Source organism: Psittacula echo, assembly GCF_963264785.1.
Source record: "Psittacula echo genome assembly, chromosome: 21".
NCBI lineage: Eukaryota > Metazoa > Chordata > Aves > Psittaciformes > Psittacidae > Psittacula > Psittacula echo.
Window position 1 is genome coordinate 2,085,782 of NC_137757.1, and position 22,613 is coordinate 2,108,394.

Sequence of the window (22,613 nt, forward strand, 5' to 3'; positions counted from 1 at the left end):
AACTGCTGCCACCGTGGAGGTCCGAGGGCAGAAAGAGGGTGCGGGAAATCACCTGCACAGCGTGAGCAGTGCTCCAGTGTCATCAGCATAGCAATGTGAACTACCTTTTAAAGTTAAGTCCCTCTTCCTATACTGCTTATTTACGTTTCCTCGCCAGACCCTGAAGCAGTGCTCACAGAAAGCAAACGTCCAGGGAAACCGCATAAAGCACAGAAGCCACAACAGAAGACTTCTACTCTGCCTGAAAAGCCATCAGGGAGCTCTGCAGCACTCTCTTCAGAATGTCAGTGCACCACAGTTTTTCTGCCGAAAACGGTAGAATCAAGCACCTGAAAGTGTGAACACACAGCCTCTGCTCCTCTGGAGCAGGAGGCAGAGCAGAAATCTGCTTTGGAATTCAGCTGACAGCTCCAACCACTGCTGCCACCGTGGAGGTGCGAGGGCAGAAAGAGGGTGCTGGGAATCACCTGCACAGCGTGAGCAGTGCTCCAGTGTCATCAGAATAGCAATGTGAACTACCTTTTAAAGTTAAGTCCATCTTCCTGGACTGCTTATTTACGTTCCCTCGCCAGACCCTGAAGCAGTGCTCACAGAAAGCAAACGTCCAGGGAAAGCGCATAAAGCACAGAATCCACAACAGAAGCCTTCTACTCTGCCTGAAAAGCCATCAGGGAGCTCTGCAGCACTCTCTTCAGAATGTCAGTGCACCACAGTTTTCCTGCCGAAAACTGTAGAATCAAGCATTTGAAAGTGTGAACACACAGCTTCTGCTTCTCTGGAGCAGGAGGCAGAGCAGAAATCTGCTTTGGAATTCAGCTGACAGCTCCAACCACTGCTGCCACCGTGGAGGTCCGAGGGCCGAAAGAGGGTGCGGGGAATCACCTGTACAGCGTGAGCAGTGCTCCAGTGTCATCAGCATGGCATTGTGAACTACCTTTTAATGTTAAGTCCATCTTCCTGAACTGCTTATTTACGTTCCCTCGCCATAACCCGAAGCAGTGCTCACAGTTTTTTGCCCTGGCTCTTCGGCTGTGGGAGCAGAGGCCAACCGTTCGTGCTCTACTCCCTGGGATGCTGGGCAGCCGAGCACAGGTGCCAGAGAATTTCCATTTTAATGGACTTTGAGTTGGGAAATGGAGGAGCGACAGCAATGCGGATGGCACCGTTGCAAAGCTGACTTTCTGCAGAAGAGGCACAGCTCAAGCTTTTTGCCCTAGCTCTTCGGCTGTGGGAGCAGAAGCCACCCGTTCATGCTCTACTCCCTGGAATGCTGGACAGCCCAGCACGGGTGCCGAAGAGGTTCCATTGTAATGGACTTTGAGTTGTGAAATCGGGGACCAACAGTAATGCGGATGGCACCGTTGCAAAGCTGACTTTCTGCAGAAGAGGCACAGCTCAAGTTTTTTGCCCTGGCTCTTCGGCTGTGGGAGCAGAGGCCAACCCTTCATGCTCTACTCCCTTGGATGCTGGGCATCCGAGCACGGGTGCCAAAGAGGTTCCATTGTAATGGACTTTGAGCTGGGAAACGGAGGAGTGACAGCAATGTGGATGTCACCGTTGCAAAGCTGACTTTCTACAGAAGAGGCACAGCTCCAGTTTTTTGCCCTGGCTCACCGGCTGTGGGAGCAGAGGCCAAACGTGCCTGCTCTACTCCCTGGGATGCTGGGCCCCCCAGCACGTGTGCCAAAGAGGTTCCAATTTAATGGACTTTGAGTTGGGAAACGGAGGAGCGACAGCAATGCGAAATGCACCGTTGCAAAGCTGACTTTCTGCAGAAGAGGCACAGCTCAAGTTTTTTGCCCTGGCTCTTCAGCTGCGGTTGCAAAGGCCAAACCTTCGTGCTCTACTCCCTGGGATGCTGGGCAGCCGAGCACGGGTGCCAAAGATGTTCCATTGTAATGGACTTTGAGTTGGGAAATCGAGGAGTGACAGCAATGCGGATAGCACCATTGCAAAGCTGACTTTCTGCAGAAGAGGCACAGCTCAAGTTTTTTGCCCTGTATCTTCGGCTGTGAGAGCAGAAAAGCACATAATCGCATAAAGCACAGAATCCACAACAGAAGCCTTCTACTCTGCCTGAAAAGCCACCAGGGAGCCCTGCAGCACTCTCTTCAGAATGTCAGTGCACCACAGTTTTTCTGCCGAAAACGGTAGAATCAAGCATCTGAAAGTGTGAACACACAGCTTCTGCTTCTCTGGAGCAGGAGGCAGAGCAGAAATCTGCCTTGAAATTCAGATGACAGCTCCAACCACTGCTGCCACCGTGGAGGTGCGAGGGCAGAAAGAGGGTGCTGGGAATCACCTGCACAGCGTGAGCAGTGCTCCATTCTCATCAGAATAGCAATGTGAACTACCTTTTAATGTTAAGTCCCTCTTCCTATTCTGCTTATTTACGTTCCCTCGCCAGAACCTGAAGCAGTGCTCACAGAAAGCAAACGTCCAGGGAAAGCGCAAAAAGCACAGAATCCACAACAGAAGCCTTCTACTCTGCCTGAAAAGCCACCTGGGAGCTCTGCTGCACTCTCCTGAGAATGTCAGTGGCCCTGAGTTTTTCTCAGAGAACGGTAGAATCAAGCATCTGAAAGTGTGAACACACAGCCTCTGCTTCTCTGGAGCAGGAGGCAGAGCAGAAATCTGCCTTGGAATTCAGCTGACAGCTCCAACCACTGCTGCCACCGTGGAGGTCCGAGGGCAGAAAGAGGGTGCTGGGAATCACCTGCACAGCGTGAGCAGTGCTCCATTCTCATCAGAATAGCAATGTGAACTACCTTTTAAAGTTAAGTCCCTCTTCCTATTCTGCTTATTTACGTTCCCTCGCCAGACCCTGAAGCAGTGCTCACAGACTGCAAACGTCCAGGGAAAGCGCAAAAAGCACAGAATCCACAACAGAAGCCTTCTACTCTGCCTGAAAAGCCACCTGGGAGCCCTGCAGCACTCTCTTCAGAATGTCAGTGCACCACAGTTTTCCTGCCGAAAACAGTAGAATCAAGCTTCTGAAAATGTGAACACACAGCCTCTGCTTCTCTGGAGCAGGAGGCAGAGCAGAAATCTCCTTTGGAATTCAGCTGACAGCTCCAAAAACTGCTGCCACCGTGGAGGAGCGAGGGCCGAAAGAGGGTGCGGGGAATCACCTGCACAGCGTGAGCAGTGCTCCAGTGTCATCAGAATAGCAATGTGAACTACCTTTTAAAGTTAAGTCCCTCTTCCTATACTGCTTATTTACGTTTCCTCGCCAGACCCTGAAGCAGTGCTCACAGAAAGCAAACGTCCAGGGAAAGCGCTTAAAGCACAGAATCCACAACAGAAGCCTTCTACTCTGCCTGAAAAGCCATCAGGGAGCCCTGCAGCACTCTCTTCAGAATGTCAGTGCACCACAGTTTTTCTGCCGAAAACTGTAGAATCAAGCATCTGAAAGTGTGAACACACAGCCTCTGCTTCTCTGGAGCAGGAGGCAGAGCAGAAATCTGCTTTGGAATTCAGATGACAGCTCCAAAAACTGCTGCCACCGTGGAGGTGCGAGGGCAGAAAGAGGGTGCGGGGAATCACCTGCACAGCGTGAGCAATGATCCATTATCATCACCATGGCAATGTGAAATACCTTTTAAAGTTAAGTCCCTCTTCCTATACTGCTTATTTACGTTCCCTCGCCAGAACCTGAAGCAGTGCTCACAGACTGCAAACGTCCAGGGAAAGCGCAAAAAGCACAGAATCCACAACAGAAGCCTTCTACTCTGCCTGAAAAGCCATCAGGGATCCCTGCAGCACTCTCCTGAGCATGTCAGTGCCCCTGAGTTTTTCTCAGAGAACGGTAGAATCAAGCTTCTGAAAGTGTGAACACACAGCTTCTGCTTCTCTGGAGCAGGAGGCAGAGCAGAAATCTGCTTTGGAATTCAGCTGACAGCTCCAACCACTGCTGCCACCGTGGAGGTCCGAGGGCAGAAAGAGGGTGCTGGGAATCACCTGCACAGCGTGAGCAGTGCTCCATTCTCATCAGAATAGCAATGTGAACTACCTTTTAAAGTTAAGTCCCTCTTCCTATTCTGCTTATTTACGTTCCCTCGCCAGACCCTGAAGCAGTGCTCACAGAAAGCAAACGTCCAGGGAAAGCGCATAAAGTACAGAATCCACAACAGAAGCCTTCTACTCTGCCTGAAAAGCCATCAGGGAGCTCTGCAGCACTCTCTTCAGAATGTCAGTGCACCTGAGTTTTTCTGCCGAGAACGGTAGAATCAAGCATCTGAAAGTGTGAACACACAGCTTCTGCTTCTCTGGAGCAGGAGGCAGAGCAGAAATCAGCTTTGGAATTCAGCTGACAGCTCCAAAAACTGCTGCCACCGTGGAGGTCCGAGGGTAGAAAGAGGGTGCGGGAAATCACCTGCACAACGTGAGCAGTGCTCCAGTGTCATCCGATTGGCAATGTGAACTACCTTTTAATGTTAAATCCATCTTCCTGAACTGCTTATTTACGTTCCCTCGCCAAACCCTGAAGCAGTGCTCACAGAAAGCAAACGTCCAGGAAAAGCGCATAAAGCACAGAATCCACAACAGAAGCCTTCTACTCTGCCTGAAAAGCCACCAGGGAGCTCTGCAGCACTCTCCTGAGAATGTCAGTGCCCCACAGTTTTCCTGCGGAAAACAGTAGAATCAAGCATCTGAAAGTGTGAACACACAGCTTCTGTTTCTCTGGAGCAGGAGGCAGAGCAGAAATCTGCTTTGGAATTCAGCTGACAGCTCCAAAAACTGCTGCCACCGTGGAGGTGCGAGGGCAGAAAGAGGGTGCTGGGAATCACCTGCACAGCGTGAGCAATGATCCATTGTCATCACTATGGCAGTGTGAACTACCTTTTAAAGTTAAGTCCCTCTTCCTATACTGCTTATTTACGTTCCCTCGCCAGACCCTGAAGCAGTGCTCACAGACTGCAAACGTCCAGGGAAAGCGCATAAAGCACAGAATCCACAACAGAAGACTTCTACTCTGCCTGAAAAGCCATCAGGGATCCCTGCAGCACTCTCCTGAGCATGTCAGTGCCCCTGAGTTTTTCTCAGAGAACGGTAGAATCAAGCTTCTGAAAATGTGAACACACAGCCTCTGCTTCTCTGGAGCAGGAGGCAGAGCAGAAATCCCCTTTGGAATTCAGCTGACAGCTCCAAAAACTGCTGCCACCGTGGAGTTCCGAGGGCCGAAAGAGGGTGCGGGGAATCACCTGCACAGCGTGAGCAGTGCTGCAGTGTCATCAGCATAGCAATGTGAACTACCTTTCAAAGTTAAGTCCCTCTTCCTATACTGCTTATTTACGTTTCCTCGCCAGACCCTGAAGCAGTGCTCACAGAAAGCAAACGTCCAGGGAAACCGCATAAAGCACAGAAGCCACAACAGAAGACTTCTACTCTGCCTGAAAAGCCATCAGGGAGCTCTGCAGCACTCTCTTCAGAATGTCAGAGCACCACAGTTTTTCTGCCGAAAACTGTAGAATCAAGCACCTGAAAGTGTGAACACACAGCCTCTGCTTCTCTGGAGCAGGAGGCAGAGCAGAAATCTGCCTTGGAATTCAGCTGACAGCTCCAACCACTGCTGCCACCGTGGAGGTGCGAGGGCAGAAAGAGGGTGCTGGGAATCACCTGCACAGCGTGAGCAGTGCTCCAGTGTCATCAGAATAGCAATGTGAACTACCTTTTAAAGTTAAGTCCATCTTCCTATACTGCTTATTTACGTTCCCTCGCCAGACCCTGAAGCAGTGCTCACAGAAAGCAAACGTACAGGGAAAGCGCATAAAGCACAGAATCCACAACAGAAGCCTTCTACTCTGCCTGAAAAGCCATCAGGGAGCTCTGCAGCTCTCTCTTCAGAATGTCAGTGCACCTGAGTTTTTCTGCCGAAAACTGTAGAATCAAGCATTTGAAAGTGTGAACACACAGCTTCTGCTTCTCTGGAGCAGGAGGCAGAGCAGAAATCTGCTTTGGAATTCAGCTGACAGCTCCAACCACTGCTGCCACCGTGGAGGTCCGAGGGCAGAAAGAGGGTGCTGGGAATCACCTGCACAGCGTGAACAGTGCTCCAGTGTCATCAGAATAGCAATGTGAACTACCTTTTAAAGTTAAGTCCCTCTTCCTATACTGCTTATTTACGTTCCCTCGCCAGAACCTGAAGCAGTGCTCACAGAAAGCAAAGGTCCAGGGAAAGCGCTTAAAGCACAGAATCCACAACAGAAGCCTTCTACTCTGCCTGAAAAGCCATCAGGGATCCCTGCAGCACTCTCCTGAGAATGTCAGTGCACCTGAGTTTTTCTGCCGGAAACGGTAGAATCAAGGTCTGAAAGTGTGAACACACAGCCTCTGCTTCTCTGGAGCAGGAGGCAGAGCAGAAATCAGCTTTGGAATTCAGCTGACAGCTCCAAAAAACTGCTGCCACCGTGGAGGTCCGAGGGCCGAAAGAGGGTGCGGGGAATCACCTGCACAGCGTGAGCAGTGCTCCAGTGTCATCAGCATGGCATTGTGAACTACCTTTTAATGTTAAGTCCATCTTCCTGAACTGCTTATTTACGTTCCCTCGCCATAACCTGAAGCAGTGCTCACAGTTTTTTGCCCTGGCTCTTCGGCTGTGGGAGCAGAGGCCAACCGTTTTTGCTCTACTCCCTGGGATGCTGGGCAGCCCAGCACGGGTGCCAAAGAGTTTCCATTGTAATGGACTTTGAGTTGGGAAATCGAGGAGCGACAGCAATGCGGATGGCACCGTTGCAAAGCTGACTTTCTGCAGAAGAGGCACAGCTCCAGTTTTTTGCCCTGGCTCTTCGGCTGTGGGAGCAGAGGCCAACCGTTCGTGCTCTACTCCCCGGGATGCTGGGCAGCCCAGCACGGATGCCAAAGAGGTTCCATTGTAATGGACTTTGAGTTGGGAAATGGAGGAGCGACAGCAATGCGGATGGCACCGTTGCAAAGCTGACTTTCTGCAGAAGAGGCACAACTCAAGTTTTTTGCCCTGGCTCTTCTCCTGTGGAATCAGAGGCCAACCGTTCGTGCTCTACTCGCTGGGATGCTGGGCAGCCCAGCACGGTAGCCGAAGAAGTTCCATTGTAATGGCCTTTGAGTTGCGAAATCGAGGAGCGACAGCAATGCGAATGGCACCGTTGCAAAGCTGACTTTCTGCAGAAGAGGCACAGCTCAAGGTTTTTGCCCTGGCTCTTGGGCAGTGGGAGCAGAGGCCAACCGTTGGTGCTCTACTCCCTGGGATGCTGGGAAGCCGAGAATGGGTGCCAAAGAGGTTCCATTGTAATGGACTTTGAGTTGGGAAATGGAGAAACCTCAGCAATGCGGATGGCACCGTTGCAAAGCTGACTTTCTGCAGAAGGGGTTCAGATCCAGTTTATTGCCCTAGCTCTTCGGCTGTGGGAGCAGAGGCCAACCCTTCATGCTCTACTCCCTGGGATGCTGGGCAGCCGAGCACGGGTGCCAAAGAGGTTCCATTGTAATGGACTTTGAGCTGGGAAACGGAGGAGTGACAGCAATGTGGATGTCACCGTTGCAAAGCTGACTTTCTACAGAAGAGGCACAGCTCCAGTTTTTTGCCCTGGCTCTTTGGCTGTGGGAGCAGAGGCCAAACGTGCCTGCTCTACTCCCTGGGATGCTGGGCCCCCCAGCACGTGTGCCAAAGAGGTTCCAATTTAATGGACTTTGAGTTGGGAAACGGAGGAGCGACAGCAATGCGAAATGCACCGTTGCAAAGCTGACTTTCTGCAGAAGAGGCAAAGCTCCAGTTTTTTGCCTTGGCTCTTCAGCTGTGGTTGCAAAGGCCAAACCTTCGTGCTCTACTCCCTGGGATGCTGGGCAGCCGAGCACGGGTGCCAGAGATGTTCCATTTTAATGGACTTTGAGTTGGGAAATCGAGGAGTGACAGCAATGCGGATAGCACCATTGCAAAGCTGACTTTCTGCAGAAGAGGCACAGCTCAAGTTTTTTGCCCTGTATCTTCGGCTGTGAGAGCAGAAAAGCACATAATCGCATAAAGCACAGAATCCACAACAGAAGCCTTCTACTCTGCCTGAAAAGCCATCAGGGAGCTCTGCAGCACTCTCTTCAGAATGTCAGTGCACCACAGTTTTCCTGCCGAAAACGTTAGAATCAAGCATCTGAAAGTGTGAACACACAGCTTCTGCTTCTCTGGAGCAGGAGGCAGAGCAGAAATCTGCTTTGGAATTCAGATGACAGCTCCAACCACTGCTGCCACCGTGGAGGTCCGAGGGCCGAAAGAGGGTGCGGGGAATCACCTGCACAGCGTGAGCAGTGCTCCAGTGTCATCAGCATAGCAATGTGAACTACCTTTTAAAGTTAAGTCCCTCTTCCTATACTGCTTATTTACGTTTCCTCGCCAGACCCTGAAGCAGTGCTCACAGAAAGCAAACGTCCAGGGAACGCGCAAAAGCACAGAATCCACAACAGAAGCCTTCTACTCTGCCTGAAAAGCCATCAGGGAGCCCTGCAGCACTCTCTTCAGAATGTCAGTGCACCACAGTTTTTCTGCCGAAAACGGTAGAATCAAGCATCTGAAAGTGTGAACACACAGCCTCTGCTTCTCTGGAGCAGGAGGCAGAGCAGAAATCTGCTTTGGAATTCAGCTGACAGCTCCAACCACTGCTGCCACCGTGGAGGTGCGAGGGCAGAAAGAGGGTGCTGGGAATCACCTGCACAGCGTGAGCATTGCTCCAGTGTCATCAGAATAGCAATGTGAACTACCTTTTAAAGTTAAGTCCCTCTTCCTATACTGCTTATTTACGTTTCCTCGCCAGACCCTGAAGCAGTGCTCACAGAAAGCAAACGTCCAGGGAAAGCGCTTAAAGCACAGAATCCACAACAGAAGCCTTCTACTCTGCCTGAAAAGCCATCAGGGAGCTCTGCAGCACTCTCTTCAGAATGTCTGTGCACCACAGTTTTTCTGCCGAAAACGGTAGAATCAAGCATCTGAAAGTGTGAACACACAGCCTCTGCTTCTCTGGAGCAGGAGGCAGAGCAGAAATCTGCTTTGGAATTCAGATGACAGCTCCAACCACTGCTGCCACCGTGGAGGTGCGAGGGCAGAAAGAGGGTGCGGGGAATCACCTGCACAGCGTGAGCAGTGCTCCATTCTCATCAGAATATCAATGTGAACTACCTTTTAAAGTTAAGTCCCTCTTCCTATTCTGCTTATTTACGTTTCCTCGCCAGACCCTGAAGCAGTGCTCACAGAAAGCAAACGTCCAGGGAAAGCGCAAAAAGCACAGAATCCACAACAGAAGCCTTCTACTCTGCCTGAAAAGCCACCTGGGAGCCCTGCAGCACTCTCTTCAGAATGTCAGTGCACCTGAGTTTTTCTGCCGAAAACAGTAGAATCAAGCTTCTGAAAGTGTGAACACACAGCCTCTGCTTCTCTGGAGCAGGAGGCAGAGCAGAAATCTGCTTTGGAATTCAGCTGACAGCTCCAAAAACTGCTGCCACCGTGGAGGTGCGAGGGCAGAAAGAGGGTGCGGGGAATCACCTGCACAGCGTGAGCAGTGCTCCAGTGTCATCAGAATAGCAATGTGAACTACCTTTTAAAGTTAAGTCCCTCTTCCTATACTGCTTATTTACGATTCCTCGCCAGACCCTGAAGCAGTGCTCACAGAAAGCAAACGTCCAGGGAAAGCGCTTAAAGCACAGAATCCACAACAGAAGCCTTCTACTCTGCCTGAAAAGCCATCAGGGAGCTCTGCAGCACTCTCTTCAGAATGTCAGTGCACCACAGTTTTTCTGCCGAAAACTGTAGAATCAAGCATCTGAAAGTGTGAACACACAGCCTCTGCTTCTCTGGAGCAGGAGGCAGAGCAGAAATCTGCTTTGGAATTCAGCTGACAGCTCCAAAAACTGCTGCCACCGTGGAGGTGCGAGGGCAGAAAGAGGGTGCGGGGAATCACCTGCACAGCGTGAGCAATGATCCATTGTCATCACCATGGCAATGTGAACTACCTTTTAAAGTTAAGTCCCTCTTCCTATACTGCTTATTTACGTTCCCTCGCCAGAACCTGAAGCAGTGCTCACAGACTGCAAACGTCCAGGGAAAGCGCAAAAAGCACAGAATCCACAACAGAAGCCTTCTACTCTGCCTGAAAAGCCATCAGGGATCCCTGCAGCACTCTCCTGAGCATGTCAGTGCCCTGATTTTTTCTCAGAGAACGGTAGAATCAAGCTTCTGAAAGTGTGAACACACAGCTTCTGCTTCTCTGGAGCAGGAGGCAGAGCAGAAATCTGCTTTGGAATTCAGCTGACAGCTCCAAAAACTGCTGCCACCGTGGAGGTCCGAGGGCCGAAAGAGGGTGCGGGGAATCACCTGCACAGCGTGAGCAGTGCTCCAGAGTCATCAGCATCGCAATGTGAACTACCTTTTAAAGTTAAGTCCCTCTTCCTATACTGCTTATTTACGTTTCCTCGCCAGACCCTGAAGCAGTGCTCACAGAAAGCAAACGTCCAGGGAACGCGCAAAAGCACAGAATCCACAACAGAAGCCTTCTACTCTGCCTGAAAAGCCATCAGGGAGCCCTGCAGCACTCTCTTCAGAATGTCAGTGCACCACAGTTTTTCTGCCGAAAACGGTAGAATCAAGAACCTGAAAGTGTGAACACACAGCCTCTGCTTCTCTGGAGCAGGAGGCAGAGCAGAAATCTGCTTTGGAATTCAGCTGACAGCTCCAACCACTGCTGCCACCGTGGAGGTGCGAGGGCAGAAAGAGGGTGCTGGGAGTCACCTGCACAGCGTGAGCAGTGCTCCAGTGTCATCAGAATAGCAATGTGAACTACCTTTTAAAGTTAAGTCCATCTTCCTGAACTGCTTATTTACGTTCCCTCGCCAGACCCTGAAGCAGTGCTCACAGAAAGCAAACGTCCAGGGAAAGCGCATAAAGCACAGAATCCACAACAGAAGCCTTCTACTCTGCCTGAAAAGCCATCAGGGAGCCCTGCAGCACTCTCTTCTGAATTCAGTGCAACACAGTTTTTCTGCCGAAAACTGTAGAATCAAGCATCTGAAAGTGTGAACACACAGCCTCTGCTTCTCTGGAGCAGGAGGCAGAGCAGAAATCTGCTTTGGAATTCAGCTGACAGCTCCAACCACTGCTGCCACCGTGGAGGTCCGAGGGCCGAAAGAGGGTGCTGGGAATCACCTGCACAGCGTGAGCAGTGCTCCAGTGTTATCAGCATGGCATTGAGAACTACCTTTTAATGTTAAGTCCATCTTCCTGAACTGCTTATTTACGTTCCCTCGCCAGAACCTGAAGCAGTGCTCACAGTTTTTTGCCCTGGCTCTTCGGCTGTGGGAGCAGAGGCCAACCGTTCGTGCTCTACTCCCTGGGATGCTGGGCAGCCCAGCACGGGTGCCAAAGAGGTTCCATTGTAATGGCCTTTGAGTTGGGAAATCGAGGAGCGACAGCAATGCGGATGGCACCGTTGCAAAGCTGACTTTCTGCAGAAGAGGCACAGTTCCAGTTTTTTGCCCTGGCTCTTCGGCTGTGGGAGCAGAGGACAACCGTTCGTGCTCTACTCCCTGGGATGCTGGGCAGCCCAGCACGGATGCCAAAGGTGTTCCATTGTAATGGACTTTGAGTTGTGAAATGGAGGAGCGACAGCAATGCGGATGGCACCGTTGCAAAGCTGACTTTCTGCAGAAGAGGCACAGCTCAAGTTTTTTGCCCTGGCTCATCGGCTGTGGGAGCAGAGGCCAACCGTACGTGCTCTACTCCCTGGGATGCTGGGCAGCCCAGCACGGGTGCCAAAGAGGTTCCATTGTAATGGACTTTGAGTTGGGAAATCGAAAAGCGACAGCAATGCGGATGGAACTGTTGCACAGGTGAGTTTCTGCAGAAAAGGCACAGCTCAAGTTTTTTGCCCTGGCTCTTCGGCTGTGGGAGCACAGGCCAACCGTTCGTGCTCTACTCCCTGGGATGCTGGGCAGCCCAGCACGGGTGCCAAAGAGGTTCCATTGTAATGGACTTTGAGTTGGGAAATCGAAGAGCGACAGCAATGCGGATGGCACTGTTGCACAGGTGACTTTCTGCAGAAGAGGCACAGCTCAAGTTTTTTGCCCTGGCTCTTCGGCTGTGGGAGCAGAGGCCAACTGTTCGTGCTCTACTCTCTGGGATGCTGGGCAGGCGAGCACGTGTGCCAAAGAGGTTCCATTGTAATGGACTTTGAGTTGGGAAATCGAGGAACCTCAGCAATGCGGATGGCACCGTTGCAAAGCTGACTTTCTGCAGAACGGGTTCAGATCCAGTTTTTTGCCCTAGCTCATCGGCTGTGGGAGCAGAAGCCACCCGTTCATGCTCTACTCCCTGGGATGCTGGGCAGCCGAGCACGGGTGCCAAAGAGGTTCCATTTTAATGGATTTGAGTTGGGAAATGGAGGAGCGACAGCAACGTGGATGGCACCGTTTCAAAGCAAACTTTCTGCAGAAGAGGCACAGCTCCAGTTTTTTGCCCTGGCTCACCGGCTGTGGGAGCAGAGGCCAAACGTGCCTGCTCTACTTCCTGGGATGCTGGTCCCCCCAGCACTTGTGCCAAAGAGGTTCCATTTTAATGGACTTTGAGTTGGGAAACGGAGGAGCAACAGCAATGCGAAATGCACCGTTGCAAAGCTGACTTTCTGCAGAAGAGGCACAGCTCCAGTTTTTTGCCTTGGCTCTTCAGCTGTGGTTGCAAAGGCCAAACCTTCGTGCTCTACTCCCTGGGATGCTGGGCAGCCCAGCACGGGTGCCAAAGATGTTCCATTGTAATGGACTTTGAGTTGGGAAATCGAGGAGTGACAGCAATGCGGATAGCACCATTGCAAAGCTGACTTTCTGCAGAAGAGGCACAGCTCAAGTTTTTTGCACTGTATCTTCGGCTGTGAGAGCAGAAAAGTACATAATCGCATAAAGCACAGAATCCACAACAGAAGCCTTCTACTCTGCCTGAAAAGCCACCTGGGAGCCCTGCAGCACTCTCTTCAGAATGTCAGTGCACCACAGTTTTCCTGCCGAAAACGGTAGAATCAAGCATCTGAAAGTGTGAACACACAGCCTCTGCTTCTCTGGAGCAGGAGGCAGAGCAGAAATCTGCTTTGGAATTCAGCTGACAGCTCCAACCACTGCTGAGACCGTGGAGGTCCGAGGGCAGAAAGAGGGTGCTGGGAATCACCTGCACAGCTTGAGCAATGATCCATTGTCATCAGAATAGCAATGTGAACTACCTTTTTAAAGTTAAGTCCCTCTTCCTATTCTGCTTATTTACGTTCCCTCGCCAGACCCTGAAGCAGTGCTCACAGAAAGCAAACGTCCAGGGAAAGCGCATAAAGCACAGAATCCACAACAGAAGCCTTCTACTCTGCCTGAAAAGCCATCAGGGAGCTCTGCAGCACTCTCTTCAGAATGTCAGTGCACCTGAGTTTTTCTGCCGAAAACGGTAGAATCAAGCATCGGAAAGTGTGAACACACAGCCTCTGCTTCTCTGGAGCAGGAGGCAGAGCAGAAATCTGCTTTGGAATTCAGCTGACAGCTCCAACCACTGCTGCCACCGTGGAGGTCCGAGGGCAGAAAGAGGGTGCTGGGAATCACCTGCACAGCGTGAGCAGTGCTCCAGTGTCATCAGCATGGCAATGTGAACTACCTTTTAATGTTAAGTCCATCTTCCAAAACTGCTTATTTACGTTCCCTCGCCAGAACCTGAAGCAGTGCTCACAGTTTTTTGCCCTGGCTCTTCGGCTGTGGGAGCAGAGGCCAACCGTTCGTGCTCTACTCCCTGGGAGGCTGGGCAGCCCAGCACAGGTGCCAGAGATATTCCATTGTAATGGACTTTGAGTTGGGAAATCGAGGATCCTCAGCAATGCGGATGGCACCGTTGCAAAGCTGACTTTCTGCAGAAGAGGCACAGCTCAAGTTTTTTGCCCTGGCTCTTCGGCTGTGGGAGCAGAGGCCAACCGTTCGTGCTCTACTCCCTGGGATGCTGGGCAGCCCAGCACGGGTGCCACAGAGGTTCCATTGTAATGGACTTTGAGTTGGGAAATCGAAGAGCGACAGCAAAGCGGATGGCACCGTTGCAAAGGTGACTTTCTGCAGAAGAGGCACAGCTCAAGATTTTTGCCCTGGCTCATCGGCTGTGGGAGCAGAGGCCAACCGTTCGTGCTCTACTCCCCAGGATGCTGGGCAGCCGAGCACGGGTGCCAGAGAGGTTCCATTTTAATGGGCTTTGAGTTGGGAAATGGAGGAGCGACAGCAAAGCGGATGGCACCGTTGCAAAGCTGACTTTCTGCAGAAGAGGCACAGTTCAAGTTTTTTGCCCTGGCTCATCGGCTGTGGGAGCAGAGGCCAACCATTCGTGCTCTACTCCCTGGGATGCTGGGCAGCCCAGCACAGGTGCAAAAGAGGTTCCATTGTAATGGACTTTGAGTTGGGAAATGGAGGAGCGACAGCAAAGCGGATGGCACCGTAGCAAAGGTGACTTTCTGCAGAAGAGGCACAGCTCAAGTTTTTTGCCCTGGCTCATCGGCTGTGGGAGCAGAGGCCAACCGTTCGTGCTCTACTGCCTGGGATGCTGGGCAGCCCAGCACGGGTGCCAAAGATGTTCCATTGTAATGGACTTTGAGTTGGGAAATGGAGGAGCGACAGCAATGCGGATGGCACCGTTGCAAAGCTGACTTTCTGCGGAAGAGGCACAGCTCTAGTTTTTTGCCCTGGCTCTTCGGCTGTGGGAGCAGAGGCCAACCGTTCGTGCTCTACTGCCTGGGATGCTGGGCAGCCAAGCACGGGTGCCACAGAGGTTCCATTTTAATGGACTTTGAGTTGGGAAATGGAGGAGCGACAGCAATGCGGATGGCACCGTTGCAAAGCTGACTTTCTGCAGAAGAGGCACAGCTCAAGTTTTTTGCCCTGGCTCTTCGGCTGTGGGAGCAGAGGCCAACCGTTCGTGCTCTACTGCCTGGGATGCTGGGCAGCCCAGCACAGGTGCCAAAGAGGTTCCATTGTAATGGCCTTTGAGTTGGGAAATCGAGGAACCTCAGCAATGCGGATGGCACCGTTGCAAAGCTGACTTTCTGCAGAACGGGTTCAGATCCAGTTTTTTGCCCTAGCTCATCGGCTGTGGGAGCAGAAGCCTCCCGTTCATGCTCTACTCCCTGGGATGCTGGGCAGCCGAGCACGGGTGCCAAAGAGGTTCCATTTTAATGGACTTTGAGTTGGGAAATGGAGGAGCGACAGCAAAGCGGATGACACCGTAGCAAAGGTGACTTTCTGCAGAAGAGGCACAGCTCCAGTTTTTTGCCCTGGCTCACCGGCTGTGGGAGCAGAGGCCAAACGTGCCTGCTCTACTTCCTGGGATGCTGGTCCCCCCATCACGTGTGCCAAAGAGGTTCCATTTTAATGGACTTTGAGTTGGGAAACGGAGGAGCGACAGCAATGCGAAATGCACCGTTGCAAAGCTGACTTTCTGCAGAAGAGGCACAGCTCCAGTTTTTTGCCTTGGCTCTTCAGCTGTGGTTGCAAAGGCCAAACCTTCGTGCTCTACTCCCTGGGATGCTGGGCAGCCGAGCACGGGTGCCAAAGATGTTCCATTGTAATGGACTTTGAGATGGGAAATCTAGGAGTGACAGCAATGCGGATAGCACCATTGCAAAGCTGACTTTCTGCAGAAGAGGCACAGCTCAAGTTTTTTGCCCTGTATCTTCGGCTGTGAGAGCAGAAAAGCACATAATCGCATAAAGCACAGAATCCACAACAGAAGCCTTCTACTCTGCCTGAAAAGCCACCTGGGAGCCCTGCAGCACTCTCTTCAGAATGTCAGTGCACCACAGTTTTCCTGCCGAAAACGGTAGAATCAAGCATCTGAAAGTGTGAACACACAGCTTCTGCTTCTCTGGAGCAGGAGGCAGAGCAGAAATCTGCTTTGGAATTCAGCTGACAGCTCCAACCACTGCTGAGACCGTGGAGGTCCGAGGGCAGAAAGAGGGTGCTGGGAATCACCTGCACAGCTTGAGCAATGATCCATTGTCATCAGAATAGCAATGTGAACTACCTTTTTAAAGTTAAGTCCCTCTTCCTATTCTGCTTATTTACGTTCCCTCGCCAGACCCTGAAGCAGTGCTCACAGAAAGCAAACGTCCAGGGAAAGCGCATAAAGCACAGAATCCACAACAGAAGCCTTCTACTCTGCCTGAAAAGCCATCAGGGAGCTCTGCAGCACTCTCTTCAGAATGTCAGTGCACCTGAGTTTTTCTGCCGAAAACGGTAGAATCAAGCATCGGAAAGTGTGAACACACAGCCTCTGCTTCTCTGGAGCAGGAGGCAGAGCAGAAATCTGCTTTGGAATTCAGCTGACAGCTCCAACCACTGCTGCCACCGTGGAGGTCCGAGGGCAGAAAGAGGGTGCTGGGAATCACCTGCACAGCGTGAGCAGTGCTCCAGTGTCATCAGCATGGCAATGTGAACTACCTTTTAATGTTAAGTCCATCTTCCAAAACTGCTTATTTACGTTCCCTCGCCAGAACCTGAAGCAGTGCTCACAGTTTTTTGCCCTGGCTCTTCGGCTGTGGGAGCAGAGGCCAACCGTTCGTGCTCTACTCCCTGGGAGGCTGGGCAGCCCAGCACAGGTGCCAGAGATATTCCATTGTAATGGACTTTGAGTTGGGAAATCGAGGATCCTCAGCAATGCGGATGGCACCGTTGCAAAGCTGACTTTCTGCAGAAGAGGCACAGCTCAAGTTTTTTGCCCTGGCTCTTCGGCTGTGGGAGCAGAGGCCAACCGTTCGTGCTCTACTCCCTGGGATGCTGGGCAGCCCAGCACGGGTGCCACAGAGGTTCCATTGTAATGGACTTTGAGTTGGGAAATCGAAGAGCGACAGCAAAGCGGATGGCACTGTTGCAAAGGTGACTTTCTGCAGAAGAGGCACAGCTCAAGATTTTTGCCCTGGCTCATCGGCTGTGGGAGCAGAGGCCAACCGTTCGTGCTCTACTCCCCAGGATGCTGGGCAGCCGAGCACGGGTGCCAGAGAGGTTCCAATTTAATGGGCTTTGAGTTGGGAAATGGAGGAGCGACAGCAAAGCGGATGGCACCGTTGCAAAGCTGACTTTCTGCAGAAGAGGCACAGCTCAAGTTTTTTGCCCTGGCTCATCGGCTGTGGGAGCAGAGGCCAACCATTCGTGCTCTACTCCCTGGGATGCTGGGCAGCCCAGCACAGGTGCAAAAGAGGTTCCATTATAATGGACTTTGAGTTGGGAAATGGAGGAGCGACAGCAAAGCGGATGGCACCGTAGCAAAGGTGACTTTCTGCAGAAGAGGCACAGCTCCAGTTTTTTGCCCTGGCTCTTCGGCTGTGGGAGCAGAGGCCAACCGTTCGTGCTCTACTGCCTGGGAGGCTGGGCAGCCCAGCACAGGTGCCAGAGAGGTTCCATTGTAATGGACTTTGAGTTGGGAAATCGAGGATCCTCAGCAATGCGGATGGCACCGTTGCAAAGCTGACTTTCTGCAGAAGAGGCACAGCTCAAGTTTTTTGCCCTGGCTCTTCGGCTGTGGGAGCAGAGGCCAACCGTTCCTGCTCTACTGCCTGGGATGCTGGGCAGCCAAGCACGGGTGCCACAGAGGTTCCATTTTAATGGACTTTGAGTTGGGAAATGGAGGAGCGACAGCAATGCGGATGGCACCGTTGCAAAGCTGACTTTCTGCAGAAGAGGCACAGCTCAAGTTTTTTGCCCTGGCTCTTCGGCTGTGGGAGCAGAGGCCAACCGTTCGTGCTCTACTGCCTGGGATGCTGGGCAGCCCAGCACAGGTGCCAAAGAGGTTCCATTGTAATGGCCTTTGAGTTGGGAAATCGAGGAACCTCAGCAATGCGGATGGCACCGTTGCAAAGCTGACTTTCTGCAGAACGGGTTCAGATCCAGTTTTTTGCCCTAGCTCATCGGCTGTGGGAGCAGAAGCCTCCCGTTCATGCTCTACTCCCTGGGATGCTGGGCAGCCGAGCACGGGTGCCAAAGAGGTTCCATTTTAATGGACTTTGAGTTGGGAAATGGAGGAGCGACAGCAAAGCGGATGACACCGTAGCAAAGGTGACTTTCTGCAGAAGAGGCACAGCTCCAGTTTTTTGCCCTGGCTCACCGGCTGTGGGAGCAGAGGCCAAACGTGCCTGCTCTACTTCCTGGGATGCTGGTCCCCCCATCACGTGTGCCAAAGAGGTTCCATTTTAATGGACTTTGAGTTGGGAAACGGAGGAGCGACAGCAATGCGAAATGCACCGTTGCAAAGCTGACTTTCTGCAGAAGAGGCACAGCTCCAGTTTTTTGCCTTGGCTCTTCAGCTGTGGTTGCAAAGGCCAAACCTTCGTGCTCTACTCCCTGGGATGCTGGGCAGCCGAGCACGGGTGCCAAAGATGTTCCATTGTAATGGACTTTGAGATGGGAAATCTAGGAGTGACAGCAATGCGGATAGCACCATTGCAAAGCTGACTTTCTGCAGAAGAGGCACAGCTCAAGTTTTTTGCCCTGTATCTTCGGCTGTGAGAGCAGAAAAGCACATAATCGCATAAAGCACAGAATCCACAACAGAAGCCTTCTACTCTGCCTGAAAAGCCACCTGGGAGCCCTGCAGCACTCTCTTCAGAATGTCAGTGCACCACAGTTTTCCTGCCGAAAACGGTAGAATCAAGCATCTGAAAGTGTGAACACACAGCTTCTGCTTCTCTGGAGCAGGAGGCAGAGCAGAAATCTGCTTTGGAATTCAGCTGACAGCTCCAACCACTGCTGAGACCGTGGAGGTCCGAGGGCAGAAAGAGGGTGCTGGGAATCACCTGCACAGCTTGAGCAATGATCCATTGTCATCAGAATAGCAATGTGAACTACCTTTTTAAAGTTAAGTCCCTCTTCCTATTCTGCTTATTTACGTTCCCTCGCCAGACCCTGAAGCAGTGCTCACAGAAAGCAAACGTCCAGGGAAAGCGCATAAAGCACAGAATCCACAACAGAAGCCTTCTACTCTGCCTGAAAAGCCATCAGGGAGCTCTGCAGCACTCTCTTCAGAATGTCAGTGCACCTGAGTTTTTCTGCCGAAAACGGTAGAATCAAGCATCGGAAAGTGTGAACACACAGCCTCTGCTTCTCTGGAGCAGGAGGCAGAGCAGAAATCTGCTTTTGAATTCAGCTGACAGCTCCAACCACTGCTGCCACCGTGGAGGTCCGAGGGCAGAAAGAGGGTGCTGGGAATCACCTGCACAGCGTGAGCAGTGCTCCAGTGTCATCAGCATGGCAATGTGAACTACCTTTTAATGTTAAGTCCATCTTCCAAAACTGCTTATTTACGTTCCCTCGCCAGAACCTGAAGCAGTGCTCACAGTTTTTTGCCCTGGCTCTTCGGCTGTGGGAGCAGAGGCCAACCGTTCGTGCTCTACTGCCTGGGAGGCTGGGCAGCCCAGCACAGGTGCCAGAGAGGTTCCATTGTAATGGACTTTGAGTTGGGAAATCGAGGATCCTCAGCAATGCGGATGGCACCGTTGCAAAGCTGACTTTCTGCAGAAGAGGCACAGCTCAAGTTTTTTGCCCTGGCTCTTCGGCTGTGGGAGCAGAGGCCAACCGTTCGTGCTCTACTCCCTGGGATGCTGGGCAGCCCAGCACGGGTGCCACAGATGTTCCATTGTAATGGACTTTGAGTTGGGAAATCGAAGAGCGACAGCAAAGCGGATGGCACTGTTGCAAAGGTGACTTTCTGCAGAAGAGGCACAGCTCAAGATTTTTGCCCTGGCTCATCGGCTGTGGGAGCAGAGGCCAACCGTTCGTGCTCTACTCCCCAGGATGCTGGGCAGCCGAGCACGGGTGCCAGAGAGGTTCCATTTTAATGGGCTTTGAGTTGGGAAATGGAGGAGCGACAGCAAAGCGGATGGCACCGTTGCAAAGCTGACTTTCTGCAGAAGAGGCACAGCTCAAGTTTTTTGCCCTGGCTCATCGGCTGTGGGAGCAGAGGCCAACCATTCGTGCTCTACTCCCTGGGATGCTGGGCAGCCCAGCACAGGTGCAAAAGAGGTTCCATTATAATGGACTTTGAGTTGGGAAATGGAGGAGCGACAGCAAAGCGGATGGCACCGTAGCAAAGGTGACTTTCTGCAGAAGAGGCACAGCTCAAGTTTTTTGCCCTGGCTCATCGGCTGTGGGAGCAGAGGCCAACCGTTCGTGCTCTACTGCCTGGGATGCTGGGCAGCCCAGCACGGGTGCCAAAGAGGTTCCATTGTAATGGACTTTGAGTTGGGAAATGGAGGAGCGACAGCAATGCGGATGGCACCGTTGCAAAGCTGACTTTCTGCGGAAGAGGCACAGCTCTAGTTTTTTGCCCTGGCTCATCGGCTGTGGGAGCAGAGGCCAACCGTTCGTGTTCTACTGCCTGGGATGCTGGGCAGCCAAGCACGGGTGCCACAGAGGTTCCATTTTAATGGACTTTGAGTTGGGAAATGGAGGAGCGACAGCAATGCGGATGGCACCGTTGCAAAGCTGACTTTCTGCAGAAGAGGCACAGCTCAAGTTTTTTGCCCTGGCTCTTCGGCTGTGGGAGCAGAGGCCAACCGTTCGTGCTCTACTGCCTGGGATGCTGGGCAGCCCAGCACAGGTGCCAAAGAGGTTCCATTGTAATGGCCTTTGAGTTGGGAAATCGAGGAACCTCAGCAATGCGGATGGCACCGTTGCAAAGCTGACTTTCTGCAGAACGGGTTCAGATCCAGTTTTTTGCCCTAGCTCATCGGCTGTGGGAGCAGAAGCCTCCCGTTCATGCTCTACTCCCTGGGATGCTGGGCAGCCGAGCACGGGTGCCAAAGAGGTTCCATTTTAATGGACTTTGAGTTGGGAAATGGAGGAGCGACAGCAAAGCGGATGACACCGTAGCAAAGGTGACTTTCTGCAGAAGAGGCACAGCTCCAGTTTTTTGCCCTGGCTCACCGGCTGTGGGAGCAGAGGCCAAACGTGCCTGCTCTACTTCCTGGGATGCTGGTCCCCCCATCACGTGTGCCAAAGAGGTTCCATTTTAATGGACTTTGAGTTGGGAAACGGAGGAGCGACAGCAATGCGAAATGCACCGTTGCAAAGCTGACTTTCTGCAGAAGAGGCACAGCTCCAGTTTTTTGCCTTGGCTCTTCAGCTGTGGTTGCAAAGGCCAAACCTTCGTGCTCTACTCCCTGGGATGCTGGGCAGCCGAGCACGGGTGCCAAAGATGTTCCATTGTAATGGACTTTGAGATGGGAAATCTAGGAGTGACAGCAATGCGGATAGCACCATTGCAAAGCTGACTTTCTGCAGAAGAGGCACAGCTCAAGTTTTTTGCCCTGTATCTTCGGCTGTGAGAGCAGAAAAGCACATAATCGCATAAAGCACAGAATCCACAACAGAAGCCTTCTACTCTGCCTGAAAAGCCACCTGGGAGCCCTGCAGCACTCTCTTCAGAATGTCAGTGCACCACAGTTTTCCTGCCGAAAACGGTAGAATCAAGCATCTGAAAGTGTGAACACACAGCTTCTGCTTCTCTGGAGCAGGAGGCAGAGCAGAAATCTGCTTTGGAATTCAGCTGACAGCTCCAACCACTGCTGAGACCGTGGAGGTCCGAGGGCAGAAAGAGGGTGCTGGGAATCACCTGCACAGCTTGAGCAGTGCTCCATTGTCATCAGAATATCAATGTGAACTACCTTTTAAAGTTAAGTCCCTCTTCCTATTCTGCTTATTTACGTTCCCTCGCCAGACCCTGAAGCAGTGCTCACAGAAAGCAAACGTCCAGGGAAAGCGCATAAAGCACAGAATCCACAACAGAAGCCTTCTACTCTGCCTGAAAAGCCATCAGGGAGCTCTGCAGCACTCTCTTCAGAATGTCAGTGCACCTGAGTTTTTCTGCCGAAAACGGTAGAATCAAGCATCGGAAAGTGTGAACACACAGCCTCTGCTTCTCTGGAGCAGGAGGCAGAGCAGAAATCTGCTTTGGAATTCAGCTGACAGCTCCAACCACTGCTGCCACCGTGGAGGTCCGAGGGCAGAAAGAGGGTGCTGGGAATCACCTGCACAGCGTGAGCAGTGCTCCAGTGTCATCAGCATGGCAATGTGAACTACCTTTTAATGTTAAGTCCATCTTCCAAAACTGCTTATTTACGTTCCCTCGCCAGAACCTGAAGCAGTGCTCACAGTTTTTTGCCCTGGCTCTTCGGCTGTGGGAGCAGAGGCCAACCGTTCGTGCTCTACTGCCTGGGAGGCTGGGCAGCCCAGCACAGGTGCCAGAGAGGTTCCATTGTAATGGACTTTGAGTTGGGAAATCGAGGATCCTCAGCAATGCGGATGGCACCGTTGCAAAGCTGACTTTCTGCAGAAGAGGCACAGCTCAAGTTTTTTGCCCTGGCTCTTCGGCTGTGGGAGCAGAGGCCAACCGTTCGTGCTCTACTCCCTGGGATGCTGGGCAGCCCAGCACGGGTGCCACAGATGTTCCATTGTAATGGACTTTGAGTTGGGAAATCGAAGAGCGACAGCAAAGCGGATGGCAGTGTTGCAAAGGTGACTTTCTGCAGAAGAGGCACAGCTCAAGATTTTTGCCCTGGCTCATCGGCTGTGGGAGCAGAGGCCAACCGTTCGTGCTCTACTCCCCAGGA